Raw genomic sequence first — 24,475 nt, 5'->3', positions numbered from 1 at the left:
CACAAGACGACGGACAAAAGACAAGTTACAATCTTAGCTCTTCTTGATTTCTCTAAGGCTTTTGAATCAGTTGACTTAGGAAGGCTAGTTTCCAAAGTATTTAAGCTCCAATTTTCGACAGCGGATAAACTTATACCTCCGCGGTCGTCAGCAGTATGCAAGAAATAAAAATAATGAATATTCTTCCTGGCGATCCGTACGGGTTGGTGTTCCACAGATGTCTGTCCTAAGATCGCTTCTATTTTCCGTCTATATCAACGGTATTTCATCGTCGGTTAACAGCTGCAGACACCTCATATATGCCGACGACATACAATTATACTCGCACTGTGAACCGGAAATATTAACTGACGGAATTAAGACTTTCAATAGAGACATAAGAAATTTGTAAAATGACTGACACGCATGGACTTGGACAGAATATCGTAAAATCTCAAGATATAGCAATTTCTCACCCACGACTTCGTTCAAAAATCATAAGCAACTTCACTTAACCAAAACTCTACCTACAAATTTCACCAAAAGATTTCAGCGAATCAGTCAAAGAGTTCGGTGTTAATCATAGACGATCATCTTCCATGGAAGCAGCAGATTATCAGCGTTTACTGAAAAGTACTTGCGACACAACTGACTTGGAAGATTTCGCAACATATTTACTCGAGTATTAAAGGAACCTTATTTGCACCCTGGTATGCGACTACTGTGACGCCGTGTACGACGACCTGACTGTTGTTCGTATGTTGTGTTAATATTGTAGATTAGCATTTCTTCAAACTATACACGGTAAATAAATAAACTGTAATTATTAAGGATAATAGAAATCAGCTAACTTTTCAACAAGCGCAAAACGCCTGTGTTTGCTATACATGGTATGTGACCTATGTTATTATGACCATGTTGTACATGTCTACGATGAACTTGGCTGGCTAAAACTTAAACAGCGCCTTAATCTTCATGCTTTATGCCTTCTTCATCGAATATTCTACTCATGCCCATCTCCCTACTTGAACTGTTAATTTAAAATCCTCTCATCAAACCACAATTTCGGAACACGGTCAAAAACTGATTCACACTTATCGATACCACCCCATCGCACCACAAGGTACACAACTCTCATTTGTTATTTCTTCGGCACGACAATGGAATACACTACTTATCTCTGTCAGAGTTCCAGGCAACGCTGTCACCAATATCTAGTAGGTAATACATGAAGTAATACGTAACAAAGTAATACTAATGTCAATTTTACGTTCCACTAACTACTTTTTTTGGTTTTCGGAGACGCCGAGTGCCGGAATTGTGTCCCGCAGGAGTTCACGTATTTCAGCACCTTCAAATATCACCGTACTGAGCCAGGATCGAACCTGCCAAGTTGGGATCAGAAGCCAGCGCCTCAACCGCCTGAGCCACTCCCAGCAATATAAGAAGTCCTGCACTGTTGTTCGTATGTTGTGTTAATATTGTAGATTAGCATTTCTTCAAACTATACACGGTACATAAATAAACTGTAATTATTAAGGATAATAGAAATCAGCTAACTTTTTTTTTAATACTATAGTCATGTTATAATTTTGTACACACCGGGCGAGTTGGCCGTGCGCGTAGAGGCGTGCGGCTGTGAGCTTGCATCCGGGAGATAGTAGGTTCGAATCCCACTATCGGCAGCCCTGAAGATGGTTTTCCGTGGTTTCCCATTTTCACACCAGGCAAATGCTGGGGCTGTACCTTAATTAAGGCCACGGCCGCTTCCTTCCAACGCCTAGGCCTTTCCCATCCCATCGTCGCCATAAGACCTATCTGTGTCGGTGCGACGTAAAGCCCCTAGCAAAAAAAAAAAAATTTTGTACATCATCCTCTCCCTAATGGAGCCTCCGTGGCTCAGGCGGCAGCACGCCGGCCTCTCACCGCTGGATTCCGTGATTCAAATCCCGGTCACTCCATGTGAGATTTGTGCTGGACAAAGCGGAGGCGGGACAGGTTTTTCTCCGGGTACTCCGGTTTTCCCTGTCATATTTCATGCCAGCAACACTCTCCAGTATCATTTCATTTCATCTGTCATTCATTAATCATTGCCCCAGAGGAGTGCGACAGGCTTCGGCAGCCGGCACAGTTCCTATCCTCGCCGCTAGATGGGGGCTTCATTCATTCCATTTCTGACCCGGTCGAATGACTGGAAACAGGCTGTGGATTTTCATTTTCATCCTCTCCCTACGAAGGTTGGCGATACAACTGATAACTAGGGAGCGGATTTTTATGTAATTACATATTTTTTCTGCGTAAGTTTTAACGCAATTTCCGAAGTTCATTATTCCTATTGTGCATCCCCAAGTGTAAAAACTGAATCTTATTTCACATAAAAACACATATTTTCACATTTTTAAAATGTAAATACATATTTTAAGAAAATCTATAATAAGCACATAAATCGGCAATATTTGTTGATCAATAAAATTTAAAATGCTTTTGTGTTTACGATTACGGTATTGTTTTTAACAGTGTATTTAACATAATGTATCTGGACGTTTCGGCTATTTATGGACTTCCCTCCTTAAGTTCTAAAACTTGCTGGTCACTGGCTACGTCGTTACATTTAGACAGCGATTGATTTGCTGCACAAGATGTTTCCTTGCATGATGTCATTCCAACTCTTTATGAGTCAGCCCTCTCGGGTTTTGTTTATAGAATATCAGCAAAAGGCAATCACAGAGAGATAAGGTGACGTAATTCAGTTACGACATGGGAGACTCGGAAGAATATTGCCCCACCACTGGGTAGTGGAATTTCATCACTCCTAAGAGTAAGGTTAGTTGTTCGGGTCCATATATCATTCCCGTGGTCGTGTGATTTTGTATGGATTTATAAGAAATATTTCCTTCAGTGTCCGCTGCTATTCTTTTTATTGAAACAGTGATCCACCGTAAATGCGTGTGTCGTAACCTGCAAAATAATGCCAAAAGAGAAGTCGAGTACAAGGTCGCGTCTTCAACAATATGTAGTGGAATTTAAAAGCATTTTCACTACCAGTGGAAAGGTATTATTTTGCCAATCGTGTGGTAAAACAGTACGTGCAGATCAACGTTCTCAAGTAATCCAGCATTTGTCTGGAAATAAGCATACTGCGGCTGCTTCGCGTGTGCGTTCGCGACAATTAGGCTACTAATAGCTGAACCAGCTACTTCAAATGCAGGTCCATCTAAATATTCCCAATATAATTTAGATGTGTGCAGAGCATTTGTTTGCGCCGACATTCCTCTTGGTAAAATAAATAATCCGGGACTGAGAAATTTCCTAACAAAGTACACTAATTTTGAGCCTCCAGACGAATCCACATTAAGGAAAAACTATCTCCCAAAATGTTACGAAGAAACTTTACAGAGAATTCGGGCAGTATGTGATAGCGAAAAACTGTGGGTGAGCATTGACGAAACTACTGATTCAAGTGGCAGAAAAGTAGGAAATGTTGTAGTTGGTGTGTTGAAGAATGACAAAACTGCTTGCGAACATTCTTATTTGCTAGCGTGTAAAGAAATGCTTGATGCAAACCATGTCACTGTAGCTAGGTTATTCAATGATGCCATGCACTTACTTTGGCCAAAAGGTATAAAATACGACCACGTATTGCTTTTCCTTACTGACAGTGCAGCTTACATGAAAAAGGCAGCCGAAGGCCTTTCTGTGAGCTTTCCGAAAATGATACCGGTACACGTAACTTGCGTTGTTCATGCTCTACACAGGTTATGTGAAACTGTGCGGGCTCAGTATCCTCAAGTGGATAAATTAGTGTCTAATGGCAAAAAAGTCTTCGTAAAAACACCCTCAAGAATCGATCTCTTTAAAGAGAAAAACCCGGATCTTGCGCTTCCTCCTCTGCCTATTGTTACGCGGTGGGGTACCTGGTTTAGCGCTGTGGTACACTACGCAGACAATTTCGAAAGTTTTGCATCCGTTGTGAACATGCTAGATAAAAACGACGCGTCGTCAATTGAGGTTCTTCAAGAGATACTAAAACAGCTCTTTGAAAAGTGATTTGGCGTTTATATCTGCCAATCTAAGCTTCTTGTGTAAAACTATAGACATACTTGAAAAATCCACTAACCTGTTGTCCGAAACAGTGAAGGAAGTGCGCGCTGTTGAAAATAAATTAGATTCACTCCCGGATTCGCAGGTACAGGGACTGTTAAAGGTCAAATATCAAAATTTGTTCAGGAAAAACAGAGGATTTCAAACAATGTGCCAAATTTCTAATGTATTAGAGGGTGCTCATGTTGGCGAAATTGATGGCGTTATTTTTGGTGACATTCCTATCGTTAACTATGCTCGTCTGACTTCCTGTGATGTGGAGCGATCCGTTTCGCAGTATAAGGCGTTCCTTAGAGATAATCGGCATGCATCTGTGATGGACAATTTGGAGATGACCTTTGTTGTTCACTGCAATTCTGAGACTACTTCTAGCAACTAATATTCCAGCGTGTGATGGGTGAGTACGAACTGGTACTATTTTTTCAAAGATGATAGGTTGCTTTTGCCATATTTAAACAAAACATTACCTTTAAAAAATAACCATATCTACTATGGCATATCAAAAATGAATATACCATACAGCACGTTTCCATACACAGACACCATTTTGCCTTAAGGAGCACGTTTGGTAGCACCATATTCTAATACAAAACATTGTACTTATTTACTTCTTGAGCGCGAGTAGTTATGTGATATTTAAAGGAAAATAATTTCAATTTTTTATCACACATTTTAAAGTTTTTCAGCACATAAAAAATAAATATTTTTCACATTTTTAGCACATAAAAATCCGCTCCCTACTGATAACTCTCGAAACAGCGGCTCGAAAGATTTCGATGGATATTCGTCCATATCATCCTCATATTCTTTTTGTTATTTTTACTTTTATTATAATATTGTACTGTTTAGTGAATGCACGATGTTTCATTTGTAGTCAACTTCTTTTAATTCTGAAAATGTAAATATTGTATTTTGTGGTTAGATGGCCTTAATATTTCCAGACAAAATCTTACTCGTCCAAATACAGCATAATCCTGTGACTTTCCTCGTCTCTTTACAGCCATTTGGTACGTGTGCCACCTTGACTTCCTCTTTTTATTTTCTTATAGTTTCATTCTAATATACTCCCATTCGCTACCTCTCACTTCCCATTTAGTTAATACTTCGGCCCTTATTATCATATTTGACTATATTTAAATGTCATTTGTGATCTCTTTATTTTATATTCTATCTTTATACGGTTTTTTCTTTTTACTTTTTGGACCACCTAATTTCACAACTTCCTCTGTTTCCTTGATAATGTTTCCCAAAGTACCCCATTCCTATGCCACCTAACAGATTCCTCACCGCGTCCACCCAGCACACCTTTTTTGTTAAATGTTACATTTCGTGATGATATGTTATCCTTGGTATTTAAACTCCTGCCCCTCCTGTCTCAACCAATTCTGTTTACTATTCGTTCAATATATGCCTGTATAGTCATCTCTTCATACATCATTCTTACTCCACTGTTTAGAGTACAACTTGACAATAGCATTAACATTTTGGCAAATTTACTTACGACTACGTCCAATTCTTCTTTATGGTTCCGACACATGGACACTGTCAGCTGCAGACCTGCGTAAGCTGTAGGTATTTCAAACGCGGTGTTTACATACAATTCTTGGCAATTCGCTTTTACACCTTTGACAGAACTCACAGATTAGGAAGACATGCTCTTATTAACCTGTCATCAAAAATAAAACAGAGTCGCCACTTTGTAGGTTTGGGCACATCCGCAGGATGAAGGAAACCCGACTTCCAACTACTGGATCGCTGTCGTCTTCCCGATTGAAAAATTATACGCAGGGCTCTAAAGAAAACGTGGTTCAGCCAAGCAGAAGCAGAGGCCATGCGACTGAGGTCAACGAAACAACAACTGAAGGAAGCAGGCCAAAACAGATTGAATTGGAAGAAGACCATCAAGAACGTGATTGCCATGGCCCCACAGAAACAGTGTGGGTGTGGTACCGGCTTAGGCCACGATTTCCTGCTGCCTCTGGAGCGAAAGACTGACCGACTACATCCAAAGCTGCTATTCCATCCTTCCTCTAACTACTGAATGAACTCCGTTTTTCTGAAATTTATATTCGATGTTTAGCACCCTTCTATTCAATATTTTTATACTAATTGAAGAACTTATTCCCTTCAATTCCGCTCCCTTTACCTCCTCGTACCATCTGCCACTGCTGGTTGTTATCGCCCTTAGGTATTCAAAATTATTTTGACAACTTCAAGGTTTGTTTTACCCGCCCATCATTGTTCACTCTTTGAAAGATTGTCACTCTCTAGCACACCATCACATTGTTTTTGTATTTTGTGGATTAATTTCTAAATCCTGCTCTTTACAACAATTTTCTATCTCGTTAATACTATTTTGCCCTGTCTAGAAAGCCAGGAATAACGGCCAAGAGGATTCGTCGCGCTGACCACACGACACCTCGTAATCTGTAGGCCTTCGGGTTGAGTAGCGGTCGCTTGGTAGGCCAAGGTCCTTCGGGGCTGTTCCGCCATGGGGTTTGGTTTAATACTATTTTGCACCCTGACAAGTGTAGAGTAGAAGGATATCGTCCGTGATGATCAGGGCTGGAATATACTGACACTCAAAAACATGGAAGAGCTACTTTCACACAAACCTTGTAAATAAAAAATATAAGTATTAAAGGAAGGTACACAAATGAAAACAAAACTCCGTACCTTACACACGCAGAATCCCTAGAACAGTCGAACCTTCCCAAACCTTCCGGAGGAGGCGGATCTGAGTCTTCGGCGACGCGATGATGAGAAATGGCCTGGTATGAAAGTAAGAAACCATGGAAAGCCGTTTTCAGGGCTGCCAACGGTGGAATTCGAATACACCATCTCCCACATGCAAGCCATCTCGCTCGGTCCCCGATGAAGCGTACAAGGAAACGAACTACTGAGTAGGTACGGTAAGGAGACACAGCGCAAGTCGAAGTGTAGCGAACTATAAAGGTAGGCATAAAAATTCAAAAAAAATATCCTGGGAGGTCGAGCTGGGAGATTCGAAATTAATACTCGGAAGCAACACCCGAGAAAATATTGAGATATTAAGGAGAAAAGAATACGAAACAGATCAACAAAGGAAGCTGAAATGATCCCGTTGGTAGGCAGTAGGTGAAGGGGCCTGCCTAAAATACAGTAAAACATTATATGTGGATCAACTGAAAAAAAAAATGAAATGGCGTATGGCTTTTAGTGCCGGGAGTGTCCGAAGACAAGTTCGGCTCGCCAGGTGCAGGTCTTTCTATTCGACACCCGTAGGTGACCTGCGCGTCGTGATGAGGATGAAATGATGATGAAGACAGCACATACACCCAGCCCCCGTGCCATTGGAATTAACCAATTAAGGTTAAAATCCCCGACCCGGCCGGGAATCGAACCCGGGACCCTCTGAACCGAAGGCCAGTACGCTGACCGTTCAGCCAACGAGTCGGACGTGGATCAACTGAGAGTCTTCGTTACTCGATCAATAAATGCCAAGATTAACTAAAAATAAGTAAGGCATATTGAAACCGGCGCCTTGGCCCTTGGCTCAGAGGATTCTGGGTAGGATCGGCGATTTAAATCGGGTGTGTTTAATTCCCCTGATTCGAAGAATGGGTGTTTGTGTTTGTCCCAACAATCTCCTCTTCACACGCACAACATATTGTTCTACCAAACACCCCAGAAACACGCAACAGTGAATACACACCTTTATATAAGGCTGGAGTCAGGAAGGGCATGAGGCCGTAGAACAGGGCCAAATCCACATGTAAGATACAGTTCGCAGCTGCGATCTCATCAGGGTGTGAAGAAAAAGCGGTACAAGGGGAAGAACGATACTGAAACTATGTGCTCGGGAACAAACCACGTGTATTGATACGAAAAGCAGTTACAGCTGCATACAGCGATGACGCAACTACAGCAGGTTCAGCGAGGAGACAAAGCATAATAGCAATGCAACTGCTACGGTTAAATCAGTGATCACATTACTACGTCCGAACGAAAATCTTACAAATAATTTTATTCAATAAATGCAATCACAGGATATCGATATAATGGAAGAAAGCCAGTGTCTGATCTAATTAAGCATATGCTGTATTTAAATAATAATAATAATAATAATAATAATAATAATAATAATAATAATAATAAACATAGGTCTAAACCACATCGTCTGTTGTGTGTGAAATTACAACACGAAAATAAGTGTCACCTCTGTTTTGTAATTACAAGTATAGATAGGCCTACACAACATCCATCTTCGTTATAGACTGTTAGGCCTTTCACCTATTAGTCTGTAAGCCTCAGAATTCGTTCGTGAAACTGAAACACGCAGACATTATTCGCATAGTGTCTATCTCCAATCATTGCCGTGGCGACCTTTGAGCTCAAGGCACGAAGAGGTAGGGCAGAGGCTTGTGGTAAAACGAGCGCCATGAAAGCCACCACTGGCAGTTTCTGACTACGCTGACTTAAAGTATCCGCAATACAAATTGTTCCCCTACAGGGAGGAAATAATGCTAATACATATCTTACAGAATGAAATTTGACCCTTTAATATGAAAAATGCTATGGACCTGGTTTATCTGTTTATTAATATTATGTAGCATTGTCCTATTCGATTGGTAATTTGCATTTATCGTGCAAGTTTTTCTAAAAACGCCTTATGATTTGTACGTGTAGCAAACTACTAATACTAAATGTGTTCGTTCCTCCCCTGAAGGGGGAGGCGGGCCTCTTAGACGGTGACGCCGTATGGGAGAAGGTGAGAGGGTTGGCGGCCTTGGCCTATAGTAGGAACTGTCCGGGCATTTGCCTTAGTGCAGGAGAATGGAAAAATCATTCTCAGGACAGCCGATGGGGGGAACCAGCGCCTGTCCGTCTCCCAAATACAGCGGCGTACAGCCAAGGTAGAGTCGTAGCCACCCCTCCTCTGCTCCGTCGGTCGGCCAGAGTGCAGAGCTGTCGGACCACGGACCAGTCGTAGCCACTTGTGGACCGAGACCCACTCTGCATCCCGTGTAGCGAAGCTCATGGGTACCACTAGTAAATAATTTAAAAAATATTATTATAGAGAGAACTGACAGCCCTGCTGAAGACCCAGATTTGAAAATACTGTATCTCTCCAGCAATTACCCTATATTTCGTTCTAACAGAAAATGAAAATTCCAAGTATATATTTTGAATTGCTCTTATGAAAATGAAAATCCACAACCTATTTTCAGTTTCAACAGGGTTAGGAGAATAGGAACTGTGCCGCCTGCTGAAGCCTGTCGCACTCCTCTGGGCCAATGATTATTGACTGAAAGATGAAATGAAATGATACTGGAAAGTGTTGTTGAAATGAAAACTGGCAGGGTAAACCGGAGTACCCAGAGAAAACCTGTCCTGTCTCCGCTTTGTCCAGCACAAATCTCACATGGAGTGACGGGAATTTGGACCACGGAACCCAGCGGTGAGAGACCGGCGCGCTGCTGCCTGAGCCACGGAGGCAGACTGCTCTTATAATTTTCCTTAATATTCCGATCTGACCCAAATTATAAACAAACTGTAGACGACAGCCCGTCTGTTCACCCAAGCGAAAGCTTTCTCCAGATCAACTGAAGTAATTACAATGATGTACAATTTGCCTCCTTTCTTATTTGTGTATTTGTCCATTAATAAGTTTTGCTACCATCATATTTATCATTTGTCCTCATTCCCTTTCTGCATCCTGACTCAAGTTTTCACAGGACCAAGAAACCCTCCCACCCTCCTCCAACAAATTTATGAGTATTTCTGTCAATTTCCCCGAGTTCAACTTATAATGAACAAAGTTTTTTTTTTTTTTTCTAGGGGCTTTACGTCGCACCGACACAGATAGGTCTTATGGCGACGACGGGATAGGAAAGGCCTAGGAGTTGGAAGGAAGCGGCCGTGGCCTTAATTAAGGTACAGCCCCAGCATTTTCCTGGTGTGAAAATGGGAAACCACGGAAAACCATCTTCAGGGCTGCCGATAGTGGGATTCGAACCTACTATCTCCCGGGTGCAAGCTCACAGCCGCGCGCCTCTACGCGCACGGCCAACTCGCCCGGTATGAACAAAGTTACCCTTCTATAATTACTGTACTTGGGTTTGATCTTTCAGAGCCTATTTTACACACATGATTCAGCTAAGATGTCAACTTCAAAAAAGCTCGTATATAGCTAAGAGCCGGCTGAGTGGTTTAGACTGTTGAGGCTCTAGCCTTCCGACCCCAACTTGGCAGATTCGATCCTAGCTCAGTCCAGTGGTATTGAAGGTGCTCAAATACGCCAGCCTCGCGTTGGTAGATTCACTGGCACGTAAAAGATCTCCTGCGGGACTAAATTTCGACACTCAGCGTCAACGAAAACCGTTAAAGTAGTTAATGGAACGTAAAAACCAATTACATTATTGCTATTAGGGCCTATTATTATTATTATTATTATTACAACTAAAGACATCGAAAAATCTGTTTTCACGTTCAGTAATGCTACCCAGGGGCTCATAATCGAACTAACTAACTTTCCTTCATAACAGGAAGTACGCTGTTTTCTACACCTAGCATTAGGTGTGCGGGCGTAACAAATTCAGGGATGTTATTATTTTCAAAATCCGACAAGTACCTACCGAGGAAATGAAATGTCTTCACACGTGCAATGCTTATCTCTGATGTTAGGTGTAAAAATATCAGTGCGGTTCCATTTAAAAAATCGGTTTCATTATCTCAGCCAGGGTGCGAAATCGCGGAGGGAAGGAGAGATTCCCTCCTCCCCACAGCCGATTTTATATCAAAGGACCCCCCCCCCACTAAAATTGCCCCGGGGGGGGACCTTTCATTATAAAATACTGAGGAAAATGTAGAACACATATTTATTACTGAAATTAATGATTTTCACTGTGCATATTTTCTTTAAAACATCAGCAATAATTCAAATGACTGCCAGACCTCGAGCAATAAAACAACGGAACAGTGGCAACTGTGCATCTGCAGCCTATTTTTCATGTTTCTCTGTGACAAGTCCATCTGAAACCCGGACAAAAATGTAAATTACTTGAAGCTCTCCTCCCTTGTCATTGCTGTAAGTAGCCCGAGCTTACACCACTCCTGTACTTCTTGGAGAGGGTGTGTTTCCGATAGGTAGCCAATAGGACAATACTCACTTAAGGTGTGTACCAACCGACATATTTGTTCAGTCAGCACACAGCCCTGGTAGAGGAAAGTTCCACTAATAAAGCAATAAATCAGGACAAATCGCGCCTCGTCTGGCCTTTCTTAGTTGACTGGAATAACTTTCTAATGTTTACCATTCTTGTTATAACAACACAATTCAAAGAAAAAGATCAAAAATTCACATTTTTACCGGATACTGCCTAAAATAAACACTAGTATTAAATCCCATGTTCCTTCTCTCCCCACCCCAATTTCTTTCTGATTTCGCAGCCTGATCTCAGCAGATACTGACACCTTGCAAGAATTCTGCCAACGTCCACATGTCCGACACAGTTCACACTTCCAACCTCAGAGTGTCGAAGGGAAAATCTGCATCCATCACGAGAAAGCAACAAGACTGATTATGAGATCTGGTCTCTTCAGCCACCCACGGACCCATAATTGACAGCTTTAGTATCCTCGGAAGTCATCTTTACACTCGCCATCAGCGAGTGAATGCCAATGATGCATAATTGGTACGGGTTATAACAGCAATAATTGCCGGCCCTGTGGGTTGGTGTGGTGTGGTGGTAGCGTACCTGCTCTTACCCGGAGGCTGCGGGTTCGATTCCTGGTCAGGTCATTATCTGAGGGCTGGTTCGAGGTCCACCCAGCCTACGTGATTACCAATGAGGAGCTATCTGACGGTAAGACAGCGGCCCCGGTCTACAAAATAAAAAATAACGGCCGAGAGGATTCCTCATGCCGACCACACGATACCTTGTAACTAACTCAGACGGGGGATAGGACACGGCAAGGACTGGTAAGGAAGCGAATGTGACCTTAATCCCCAACACATTCCTGGTGTGAACATGAGAAACTACGGAAAACAATCTTCAATGCTACCCACAATCACCCGAATGCAATCTAACAGGTACGTTACATAAACCGCGTAGCCAATAGGGGTCACAACAGATCATACTCCAAATGTCTATGCAAATCTCGTAACAGACCATATAGGACAGATTACTCCCTTCTACCATTGCATGTGACGACCTCACTCCATCGCTAATCTCTTTGCTATTGGCTTTACGTCGCACCGACGCAGATATGTCTTATGGAGGCGATGGGACAGGAATGAGTTAGAACTGGGAAGGAAGCGGCCGTGGCCTTAATTAAGGTACAGCCCCAGCATTTGCCTGGTGTGAAAATGGGAAACCACGGAAAACCATCTTCAGGACTGCCGACAGTGGGGTTCGAACCTACTATCTCCCGAATACTGGATACTGGCCGCACTTAAGCGACTGCAGCTATCGAGCTCGGTGCTAATCTCCTTGCTATGCTTTTCAGGATGAGTTATTCTTTCTTAGTTCCTTCCAAAATCCATCGGTTACACTTTTTGATTCTTCCCATCGTTTAATAACTAAATCCACTATTCGAAAGCAAATGCTGGTAGGCATATTCCACACTTTCATTTGGAATGGGGGTAATTGTTGATACACTCTTATTACGTGCTTGTTCGTTTGAAACACGAGTACGGCGCTCTCCTCCAGCCATAGCCCCTTTAGAGCCACCATTCAGTGGGAGACATACAGTCACTCGCATAAGTATTCGTCCATCTGTCCTGTTCATATACTGAACATCAAAAAAGCATTACAAGGCTTCGGGTACGTTCAGAAACAAATACGCAGTGCATATGCAATATATACGCTCAATAATACCGGCAGAATATACATCTTGCACGTCAATACTATTTAGTAAATGATAATGAGTGTGGTTGGCCTAGGAAATGGCAACGTAAAAGTATTCGTCCACCTTGTGCACTGGCAACCACTGGCTACTCTACAATACACCTCATGTGCTGCAGACACCACCCCAGTCCCCGGACTTAAACCCCATAGAGCATTTATGGGCGAAATTAAAGTGTGAATTGAGCAAGCAGCGTATTCCCAATAAAGAAGCTCTGAAGCAATCCTTCATGGAAGAACGGCACAAAATAGGCCCGGAAGTGACAGAAAAACTGGTGACATCCATGGTGAAACGCCTTCAAGCCGTGATTGATTCCAAAGGACGTTCGACGTGCTTCTGATACTTAGGCAATGACTGAACATTCCTTGAGTTCTTATTGTGGATGAATACTTTTGCAACGTGACTTTCCTGCAAGCAGTGCGATTGTTTTTTATTTATTCCAAATGCCAGCGCTTAGGGTGCTATAAATTATGTCCTCAGCTGTTCAGATGGCAAATAAAACATACTATTACTTGTTTACAATTAACTTCTTTATTGTATTGGTGCTGTGGGCTATTGTCCTAACATGACGAACGCGGACGAATACTTATGCGAGTGACTGTAAGTATTCATATAGCCTGATATCGACAGGAAATTACTACTTGCCTCATTTACACAGTTCAGATCACTAAAATGTAAACGGAGATGGTTCATCACTTACCATCGTAAACGACACAACGTGAATAAGCGGATTAAAAAAAAATAATAACGAAGTACGTCATTAGTCTGGATTAACGCAATGACATACGTATTCATACACCTGGTTTCTCATTCAACAGTACAGGCAGTACACAGCACCGGTACAGAGTACAAGCTGGTATTGTTATCCGAATGGGGCGCAAGACCAAGGAAACTACGGTTGCTGAGAGAGGAGAGATCATGGTACGGCTTCATAATCTAAATAAATCATATTCTGAAATCGCAAATATAGCACGTAGAATCCGTGCAACAGTCCAAAGTGGCATACAGCGATTTAAAACGAACAGAAACCTTGTAAACAGCAAAAGATCGGGCCAACCATACAAACTGACGACTCGAAAAACGAGGGTGGTAGTGAAAACAGTCACGAAGAATCCGAAGATTATGGTAAACAAGTCACAAGTAGAACCATCAGAAGAATCCTTCATCGCGCGGATTATAAAGCTAGGGATCCTCAGGAAGAAACCTTACATTAGTAAGAAAAATCAAGTAACCAGATTGCAGTTTGCCAGTGAGTATGTAGGAAAAGATAATGAATTTTGGGACCCAGTTTTATTTAATGACGAAAGTAAATTTTAATATATTTCACAACGATGGACGAGTGTTGTCTAGAGAAAGCCTAATACTGAGCTGGACATGAACAATATCCAGGCTACTGTGAAGCATGGAGAAGGTGAAGTGATGGTATAGGGCTGAATGGCAGGTAGGATAACTAGTGTTCAATGATGGAATTGGTTAATTGAATGTACTGAAGGAGAATTTGTAGAAGAGTGTCGACAAACTGGGCATTAGGGACAATTTCTATTTCCAGCAAGGTAATGACCGCAAACATACTGCGGAAATTGTCCATCTCTGGCTGCTCTATCATACACCACACATCCTGAAAGCCCCAGCTCAGTCCCCAGACCCAATTCAATCGAGCATTTGTGGAACGAGCTGGGGAAAAGAGTAAAGAAGATTAAAGGAAATGTTACTTCAAGAATGGAACGCAATTGGTTCCGAAATAACAAGGAAATTGGTATATTCCATGCCAAAATGACTTACAAGTCATCCATAACAAAGGAATGCATACCAAGTATTAAGTAACAATTTGGTGATGGTGCTACTTATAGAAACAACATGCGTTTGCTCTTGTATGAATATTTATGTCCTACGAAAAAATGATAATCCAAAGAGTTGTAATTTTTTATTTAGTAAGGAGTCATTTTGTGTTGATTTTCTGTATGTATATGTTTAAGTTGAGATCTTAATAAACAGATGTTCATTACTTAAATACGTTATCTTGTATAATTAAATTTGAAAAAATGTTGTTTCCATATAAACCCATCTGTATGAATACTTATGTCTCGCACTGTACATAATTATGCACATCGATTTTGACACTCGTATTTGGCTGTAGAAATCATTTAGAAACTCAGAACATGTTATGCACAATTCGGCACATCAGACGGACCAAATTTTGGCTCAGGTACTGCCATCTACAGTGTACAATACAGAACACCACCACATGAAATGTTTGATAAATCTCCAAGTTCTTTGAAAGTATTTCAGTGAGGGCATATGACCCTGCTGATGGTGATTCGTCCGTCGGATGGCGACGTTAAGCCTTCAGCAGACCCCTTGGTGCTATTCGACAGGAGTAGGCTATGTGCCGGCACCGGGTTTCATCCTCCCCCTTCCTACTATCATACATCACGCCAGTCAATTCATTTCATTAACTCCTCTGATGAGGTTGACGTTAGGAAGGGCACCCGGTCATAAAAACCCGCCACGACAGATTCACCTCACCTCATACCCGACTCCCGAGAGTACACAAGGCTAATCGGTGAGACGACTGATGTGTCACTTCAGAGCGTGCTACATGGCGAACACACGTTTCATCAGCATAAATCACGTCCGAATCAACTCCTTGTCTAGTGCACGTGGGTCACCCTGAAAACAAGTAAAAGTCTTCCGTGTACACCTATCTTTGTTACCGTCTACAAGGCAGTATTAAGTTATCTATCAACCAGGAAGCAGAGTCCCGATAGCTGTGTTTACGTCAACTCACTATGGACCTTTCTAAAACACAGACTATCTACTACTCAACACGCAGCGTACGGTCACTATATGCTAACCATTTCATTCCGTCTTAGGTATTAGACTGCGTCGCGGGATCGAAACCCGAAGCAATCGACTGACATTTGAGAATGCTAAATGTGAAAACCCGCTTCAGTATATTTACTGACACGTCAAAGAATCTCAGCACTCCAGCATCTCAACGCTGTTGAAAATTACTCGTAAATTTAATTAACAAAAAAAGTTAATATTTTAAAAAAAATCAACCAAATGGTCCAAGGTACTGTTTTAAGGGCGTGCTTTTATAATTCGTCGACATTCTACGCAAGACAAGCTTTTTAATTCGGCTTGATATAGCAGAATGGTATTTGTAGTAATTTTAGCGTGGGAGATATAAGGACTTTGGAACATTCACAGGATATCGAAACTCACTTGTCATATACGACAACTCCATGGAGTCAAAGAAGCATGTACAGTATAGTGATAGGAAGCTAATGCATATACTCTCAGATCACTACTTCGTTAATATATTATGCTGGAACCAGATTTTACCGCATTTCGTCTGATTCGTTCCTCGCACACACGTCTTCCAACAGTAACAGCTAACAGATAACAAAGATTCAGAGAAATGAATCAGTTGGCAACTCCTTCAGAATGTACGCTACCCACCCATGTGCTGGCTTTATCCTAACGGAGGCCCCAGCCGCCAGTGTTTATGACAATATTTGAAGAGTTTAAGGTACCGGCAACAATATTTGAAGAGTTTATTAAGATATGCTACAAATAAGATGCCGTTATCTGCACGTACCAAGTTGACTCTTAAAATAGAGAAACTTCACTGGACGACACAGACAGATAAATGAAAGACGATTATCTCGAAATAGTCGAACAGAGCGAAGGTCACATCAACTGATAGCGTTCCGCGTCTCCAAAGAGCTTTCTTTGTGCCAATGAACTATCTCAAAACCTTTGTGAATTTACTTACCGCAATCTATACCATAATGTGCAATCTCTCGCTCCCTGGAGGGTGGTGCGCTCCTGACAACCACCCCTACAATACTTACCTTTTAACCACACAGAGCACTCACACACACACATACACACGTGTCAACACTTGTTTCCACTCAGGTTTATATATAGACCACGAGGACACAGCAACATAAACAGTCGTGCAGGCGCGCGCGTTCGCACTGAAATGTGTTTACAAGATTCTCGGCTCGTTCACTCTCCGCGGGAGGCGGGGAGGAAGGAGGGGCGATACAGGGGAAGGCAGTAGCTCACCTTGCCTCATACGGCACATGGACCACGGCCAATATACCACACTTCCGCTTCTTACTAACGATAGTTCGATATCACTGATATCTCGGAGGTCTAAAAATAGAGGATGCATGAATTATCTGGGTTGTAGGTGGGGAGAAGGAGTATAAGACGCCTTTTAGAACCACAAAGAATCTCCACAATGTTAATAGCATTCGTTATCTGTCAAATCATGTGATATCATGTGGTCATTGGTACTTGTTTAACGTCGCACTAACACATCGAAGGTTTCCGGCGACGGAAGGAGGGGAAAGGGTTAGGACTGGGAAGGTGGCGTCCGTGGCCTTAATTAAGGTACACCTCCCGCCTGGTGCGAAAATGAGAAACCATGGAAAACCACCTTCAGGGCTGCTGACGGTGGGATCCGAACTCACTATCACCCAGATGCAAGCTCAAAGCTGCGCGATGTGGCCTTGTAAAGCAAACCCTCCACAGTGAGTGGTGGGAGGTGGCTGTCGCGGATGGGAAACTACGAGTTATTATGGTGGAGGCAGGGTGCGAAATCAGAAAGAAATGGTGGTTGTGGAGGTGGGGGGTAGAACGAACATAAGGCTTAAATACTAGTGTTTATTTCAGACAGTATACGGCGGGGGAATGGGTGTAACATTCCCCTGTAAGTAAATTACCCCCTGCCTCAAAACATGTACATTTTAGATCATTTTGTTTGAATATTTTTGTTATAACAAGAATGATAAACATTAGAAAGTTATTCCAATCAGCCGAGAGACTGTCCCCTTTCTTAAGAAAGGCCAGACGAGGCGCGATTTGTCCTGATTTATTGCTTTGTGGAACCTTCTTCTACCAGGGCTGTGTGCTGACTGAACTAATGTGTCGGTTTTTACGCACCCTAAGTGAATATTGTCCTATTGGCTACCTATCGGAAACACACCCTCTCCAAGAAGTACAGGAGTGGTGTAAGTTCGAACTACTTAGCTACAGCAATGACAAGGGAGGAGAGCTTCAAGTAATTTACATTTTTTCCCGGGTTTCAGATGGACTTGCCAGAGAGAAACATGCGCAGTTGCCACTGCTGCGTTGTTTTATTGCTCAAGGTTGGCAGCCATTTGAATTATTGCTGATGTTTTTAAAAAAATACGCACAGTAAGAATGAAAAAATTAACCCCCCCCCCCCCCCCCCAGGGCAATTTTAGTGGGGGTAACCTTTGAGATAAAATCGTCGGTGGGGGAAATCTCTCCCTCTCCCCCGCGAATTCGCACCCTGGGTGTGGGTGTGGGCCCGTCTGGTTGCCATGATCGCTAAGGTGTCAAATCTATATGGTCTGACACGATGATTAGCCGGTTCGCGTCCCGTTGCTCGAAAAATTGTTCACTATAAGGATGTTGCCGGCAAGGTAGAAGTGGTGGTTTACAATTTCTAATCACTGCACTGCGTGTCTATGAACTGATGACTCAAACAATAAAAACAACAAACAGCACTGCGTGCCGAAACCATGGATTGAATTCCAAACCTCTCCGCAGTGTTCGTTTGGAGTGAGGGCATATGACGCAACTGATAGTGATTCCCCCGTCGAATGGAGATGTTAAGCCTTGAGCAGACCCTTTGGTGCTATTGGACACGAGTAGTCTTTTTTTTTTTTTTTGCTAGTGGCTTTACGTCGCACCGACACAGATAGGTCTTATGGCGACGATGGGATAGGAAAGGCTTAGGAGTTGGAAGGAAGCGGCCGTGGCCTTAACTAAGGTACAGCCCCAGCATTTGCCTGGTGTGAAAATGGGAAACCACGGAAAACCATTTTCAGGGCTGCCGATAGTGGGGTTCGAACCTACTATCTCCCGGATGCAAGCTCACAGCCGCGCGCCTCTACGCGCACGGCCAACTCGCCCGGTACGAGTAGTCTGGTGCCGGCACCCAGTTCCACCCTCTCTCTTCCTACTATCGTATAGTACGTCATTCATTTCATCTCATTCACTCCTCTGATGAGGTTGACGTCAAGAAGGGCATCCCGTTGTAAAACCTCGCAACGAAGATTAATCTCACTTCATACCTAACCCCGTAGAAAAACGCGACAAGGGTTGAAATAGCGTAGGGCTTTTAGTGCCGGGAGTGTCCAAGGGCATGTTCGGCTTTTGATTTGACTCCCGTAGGCGACCTGTGCGTCGTGATGAGGATGAAATGATGATGAAGACGAAACATACACCCAGCCCCCGTGCCAGCGAAATTAACCAATTATGGTTAAAATTCCCGACCCTGCCAGGAATCGAACCCGGGACCCCTGTGACCAAAGGCCAGCACGCTAACCATTTAGCCATGGAGCCGGACATCTCTCTGGTGAAGTACTTTTCATTTAACATCCGGAGTGTGAGTCTAAGATCGCTCTGCGAGACACGACTGGTTAAGGAGAGCGGGGGTAGGGCAAGTTGTATCATTTCTAAACTGCTGCGTCTTGATTAAAAGGTTGAGTTGTGACACAACTCAGTATTTATACTTAGAAGTGTCTCTAATCCTGAAGTAATAGACTACACAAATATACAAATGCCCAAAATTATGTTAACAATGATTATGTACCTTATCCAGGTTCATAGTTATCACACTTCCTGTTACCAACATATAACTGTACTGCAGTACATGAATTATTGAAATTGTGGGATCACTATTCCCTTCACATAATTTTCGCGTTCTAGAGGTAGCGTGCCTACCTCTTACTCGGAGGTCCCAGATTTGATTCCTGGCCAGGTCAGGGACTTTTGCCTGGATATGAGGCCTGGTTCGAGATCCATTCAGCCTACATGATTACAGTTGAAGGGCTATCTGACGGTGATATAGCGGCCCCGGCTCAGAAAACCAAAAATAGCGACCGAGACGATTCATCGTGCTGACAACAAACAATGAATAGCGGTCGCTTGGAAGGCCAAGGCCATTCGGGGCTGTTGCGCCATGGGGCTTAGTTTGGTTCTTCATCGTTAGAACGCTCTTCTGTTGTTTCATTTCTGCAAAGTTTGGCTACAAGTTCGAATATTCGCCGCGATGAAGTTAAAGTATTGTCATTATTAACACAAATTACTTACCTTTCACCGACAATCGGTGAGACACTCCGAAACATTGCGCAAAATGTGACACATATCAAGATAATACATTTGTACGCGCCAACCCTCTGCGACTGCAGGTGTATTCAAAGATGTGTCGGTTCAGCGAACGAAGTTCACCGCTATCTCGCGCAGCTCAGACGTGACACTACTGGCACCTGTCGAAAACTACTGGAGGTTGAGAAGTGTCATTATATTTTTATTTTCTGAATAAGGAGACTGCTCTGCCTGCTCCGGCAGCGTCATTTATTTTTCAACATAGTCTCCCTGTAGACTGATGCATTTGGTCCAGCGATGTTCCAATGCCTTGCTCCCATCTCCAAAATGAGATTCCTCCAGGCCTGCAAAATACCTCTCCAATTCGGCTGTCAGATCTTCCCTTGTAGAAAATCTCCGTCCACCGAGGAAAATGTTTAGCTTGAGGAATAGATGAAAGTCTGATGGTGCCAAATAAGGTGAATAAGGTGGATGTGGCAACAATTCATATCCCAGTTCATGAAGTTTTTGCCATGGCAATAACACTTGTGTGCGGCGGAGCGTTGTCCTGATGAAAGATGACTTTTTCCTTGCCAAACCAGGCCTTGTTTCGCGTATCTTTTCCTGTAATTGGTCTAGGAGGTTTGCATAGTATTGCCCCGTAATTGTTTGGCCAGTAGGAAGATAATCTATCAGCAGAATGCCTTTTGCATCCCAGAAAACTGAGGCCATGACCTTTCCGGCCGAATGCACTGCCTTTGCTTTCTTTGGTGGTGGCGAATCAGCATCTTTCCACTGCTTTGACTGCTGTTTTGTCTCTGGGGTATAGTAGTGGACCCAAGTTTCATCTGTAGTCACAAACCGGCGCAAAAAATCGTGTCGGTTGCACTGAAAACGGGCCAGACTTTGTTCGGACATTTCCACTCTGGTGAGTTTTTTGTCCAATGTCAAGAGCCGCGGCACCCATCTTGCGGATAATTTTTTCATACGCAATTCTTCGGTTAAAAGATAATATACTCGTTCAGAAGACATCCCTACAGCTTCAGCAATCTCCCGCACTTTTAGTCGACGATCCTCCATGACCATTTTATGCACTTTTGCGATAAATTCTGGGGTCGTAACACTTTTTGGCCGTCCACTACGTGGATTATCATCCAAGCTCTCCCGACCAAATTTAAACTCGCTGGTCGACAGTTGAAAATGAAGGAGCAGAGTCCCCCAATGTGTTCTGAAAGTCGGCATGAATTTCCTTTGCTTTCATACCTTTCTTTACAAAGTATTTAATCACTGCTCGAATCTCAGTTTTTTCCATTGTCACAAATCACTACGCGGGAACAACAACAAAGAGTCGTCACTACCACACTCCTGCAGCTAGAGCACTGACACGCCACGTGTTCACTCACAAAGGATGTGTGATTATTACGCGGGAACCTCGTTGCTCTAGCATTGACATCTAGCGGTGATTCCTAGAACTTTTCAAACTGTCCTCGTACGTAGTTTAGTGTGAGGTGTAAGGAGAGTGCAGATAACCAGTCCCCGAGCTACAGGAACTAACCGCTTAAGATTAAAATCCCGGTCAGGAATAAGAACTGAGGTATTACTTTTTAAAATATATTTTTCAGTACTAACTTATTCTTTTCCTTTTTACTGGTGGTTTAACGTCATACATCGCAGGTTTTCGGCGACGGAAGGATGGGAAAGGGGTAGGTTTTGGAAAAGTAGCGGCTGTAGCCTTAGGTACGGTGAGAACATGAGAAACTACGGAAAATCATCTTTAGAGCTACCGACGGTGGGATTCGAACCTACCATCTCCCGAGTGCAAGCTCACAGCCACGCGATCATAACCGCACGGCCACCTCTCTCGGTACTGGAACTGTTGACAAGCAACGGATTATTATGTATGCATGTATGTCCTCAGCCTAAAGGCTGGTGGTGAAGGTGTTAATTGTTTTAAAGGTAAGTGCAACTAGGCAACCAATCCCTCTTAGCTCTAATCAGAGGAAAGCATGGAGGAGTTTCGACGGCGCGCGGGAATGAAACTGTCTCTCTCTCTCTCTCTCTCTCTCTCTCTCTCTCTCTCTCTTATACAGTAATGAGTCGGAAGAGAACAAGAGTTGACAAAGGGAGGTCGGATAGGAAAGATGACAGTGAGAAACTTGGCACTGGTAACTGGTAGCAATGCCAGTATCAGTTTAGGATTCCCCGAGGTCACCACGCTCCAAAGTTGTTAGCCCCTTGATTCCCACCTTTTACATGCCTCCTACGACTGGCAGGGGATGCGATGGATGTATTCCATGCCAGGCGTCACTGCAGGGGCATACTAGTACAATGGGGAGCGAGCTAATTTTCCATAGCTTTCTTCAATGAGCAAGAAGGAGCTTATGAGCCTGCCAAGCCCACTACAATGCACATACCTACCGATCCTATGAAGAATTTCTTCATATTAATACAGGGACAAACTAGATGAGGAATGGCAATACTGGCATCGCTCAAAAGTCAGTTTCATAACGTGAAAGCCATGGATGAGACAAACAGATTTGTGACAGTAACAAAATCTGTTCTAGCCCATGCCAGAGGATACCGTATAGCGCTCCGTAAACACTATATCTCACCAGAGATGGATCTTTTATGTAGATACCTCAAAGAAGGGTTTCAAATTTAGTTTAAAGGATAGAATTCACAATTCCAGTGTGAAAGGGTAAAATTTAAAATAGATTTTGTGTTCTCTTCCCTTTATTCAGACGATTCCGTTGGTAGTATAGTCCACTAAGATAAGGAAACAGCGTGTTGACTGAAGTGTATATACATATACATGTCGTCTGGTTTCGTAGCTGAATGGTCAGCGTACTGGCCTTCAATTCACAAGGCCACGGGTTCAATTCCTGGCCAGACTGGGTATTTTAACTGCGTACCGTATGGTAAATTCATCTGGCTCAGCAACTGTGTTTGGGCTCGACTTAACAGACTTTTCTTCATCCACACACAACACACCGCACTACCAACCACCACAGAAACACACAATGGAGAATACATCCCTGCACATAGGGTTAGTGTCAGGAAGAGCATCTGGCCGTAAAGATGAGCCAAATTCACATCAAATTCCGATCCCAACAAAATGGTAAAATGCATCTTTTTTTTTTTTTTTTTTCCACAAACAGGTGTATAGCTTTTCGGCTTCAATGGGAGAGGAGGGGGAAAAAAACGCTCGTGGTCTTAATGCGACCACAGCATTTGCCTGATGTGGAAATGGGAGACCAGAGTAAATCATCTGCAAGGTGGCCCCAGTGAGGTTCGAACTCACGATCTCACGACTGCAAGCTTACGGATTCACGAACCGCACCGCGATGCTGACTTACTCGATCTGAGTACAGGTGGTGTTTCATTGAGGAACTAATTACTGATAACTACACAAGAGTTGTGCTTGAATGAAATCCTATCACACTTAAAATACCGAGCGAGAGCACAGCTGTGAGCTTGCATTCGGGAGGTAGTGGGTTAGAACCCAACTGTCGGCATCCCCGAAGATGGTTTTCCGTGGTTTCCTATTTTCACACCAGGCAAATTAATCCCACGGCCGCTACCTTCCTATTCCTGGCCCTTCGATATTCCTTCGTCGCCATAAGACCTATCTGTGTCGGTGGAATGTAAAGCAAACCGCAAAAATGAAGTAATGTTTCTTATGATAGGGACCAATCCAGTCGACACTTTTTTCTGATTTTAGGACGACACTTCGGTACTACTACTTCGGATTCTGTGAAGTGATGTCTGCGCGTGTGGCTGCGTTACGTACTTCGACGATTGAACTGCACTGCGATGTGTTAATTTGGTAGGATGGACGCTGGGTGCGCCAACAGAGGTCATTAACATGCCAAGATTTTTGTCCGCTCTTTAGAGAACAACGACCTCGACCGGGATTGAACCTCAGAATCATGAATCAATGCAGCTAACATTTTGATGTCTATCATGCTTAACATGCAGTAAGAGTTGCGAGCGTATGTTGTTTTGTAGCAACGTAGCCTACATCGTTTGAGTATTTGCACAGTTCGCACATACTCAGTCGGCTTCACTCTTATGTTATTGTTTATACTGTGTAATTCTTAAAGAATGATTGATACAGAACTAGCGCACTGCAGAATTCAAATTAGCCTTAGGAGTTGAAGGTGTTACAACATGGCAGTGAAACTGTGAAAATTTAGTAGGCCTAGACGTATGAATTATATACAGTATGTAATCAACTGATAAAGAAAGAGTTTGTAATATTTTGTAAGACTGGTTTGTACATTTCAAATAATAATAATAATAATAATAATAATAATAATAATAATAATAATAATGAAACGAAATGGCGTATGGCTTTTAGTGCCGGGAGTGC

General features: G+C 42.9%; 1 protein-coding gene across 9 annotated transcripts in view; it reads right to left on the bottom strand.

The window, feature by feature from the left end:
• RhoBTB (Rho-related BTB domain containing) overlaps positions 1-24,475 on the bottom strand; it is a 591,168-nt gene that overhangs the window by 242,476 nt on the left and 324,217 nt on the right. The window contains exon 1 of one of the 9 annotated variants that reach the window (XM_067157013.2): positions 16,830-16,957. The exons of 3 other annotated variants lie outside the window; for them this stretch is intronic. The gene's annotated coding sequence lies outside the window, so the exon portion shown is untranslated. Of the gene's footprint in view, positions 1-16,750; positions 16,769-16,829; positions 16,958-24,475 lie in introns of those variants that run through there. 5 more of the 9 variants (XM_067157028.2, XM_067156970.2, XM_067157020.2 and 2 more) reach the window with 5 other exon arrangements.

This window comes from Anabrus simplex, chromosome 1, assembly GCF_040414725.1.
Source record: "Anabrus simplex isolate iqAnaSimp1 chromosome 1, ASM4041472v1, whole genome shotgun sequence".
NCBI classification, from domain to species: Eukaryota; Metazoa; Arthropoda; class Insecta; order Orthoptera; family Tettigoniidae; genus Anabrus; species Anabrus simplex.
The sequence above is the reverse complement of the archived record's forward strand: the minus strand, read 5'-3'. Positions and strand labels throughout refer to the sequence as shown.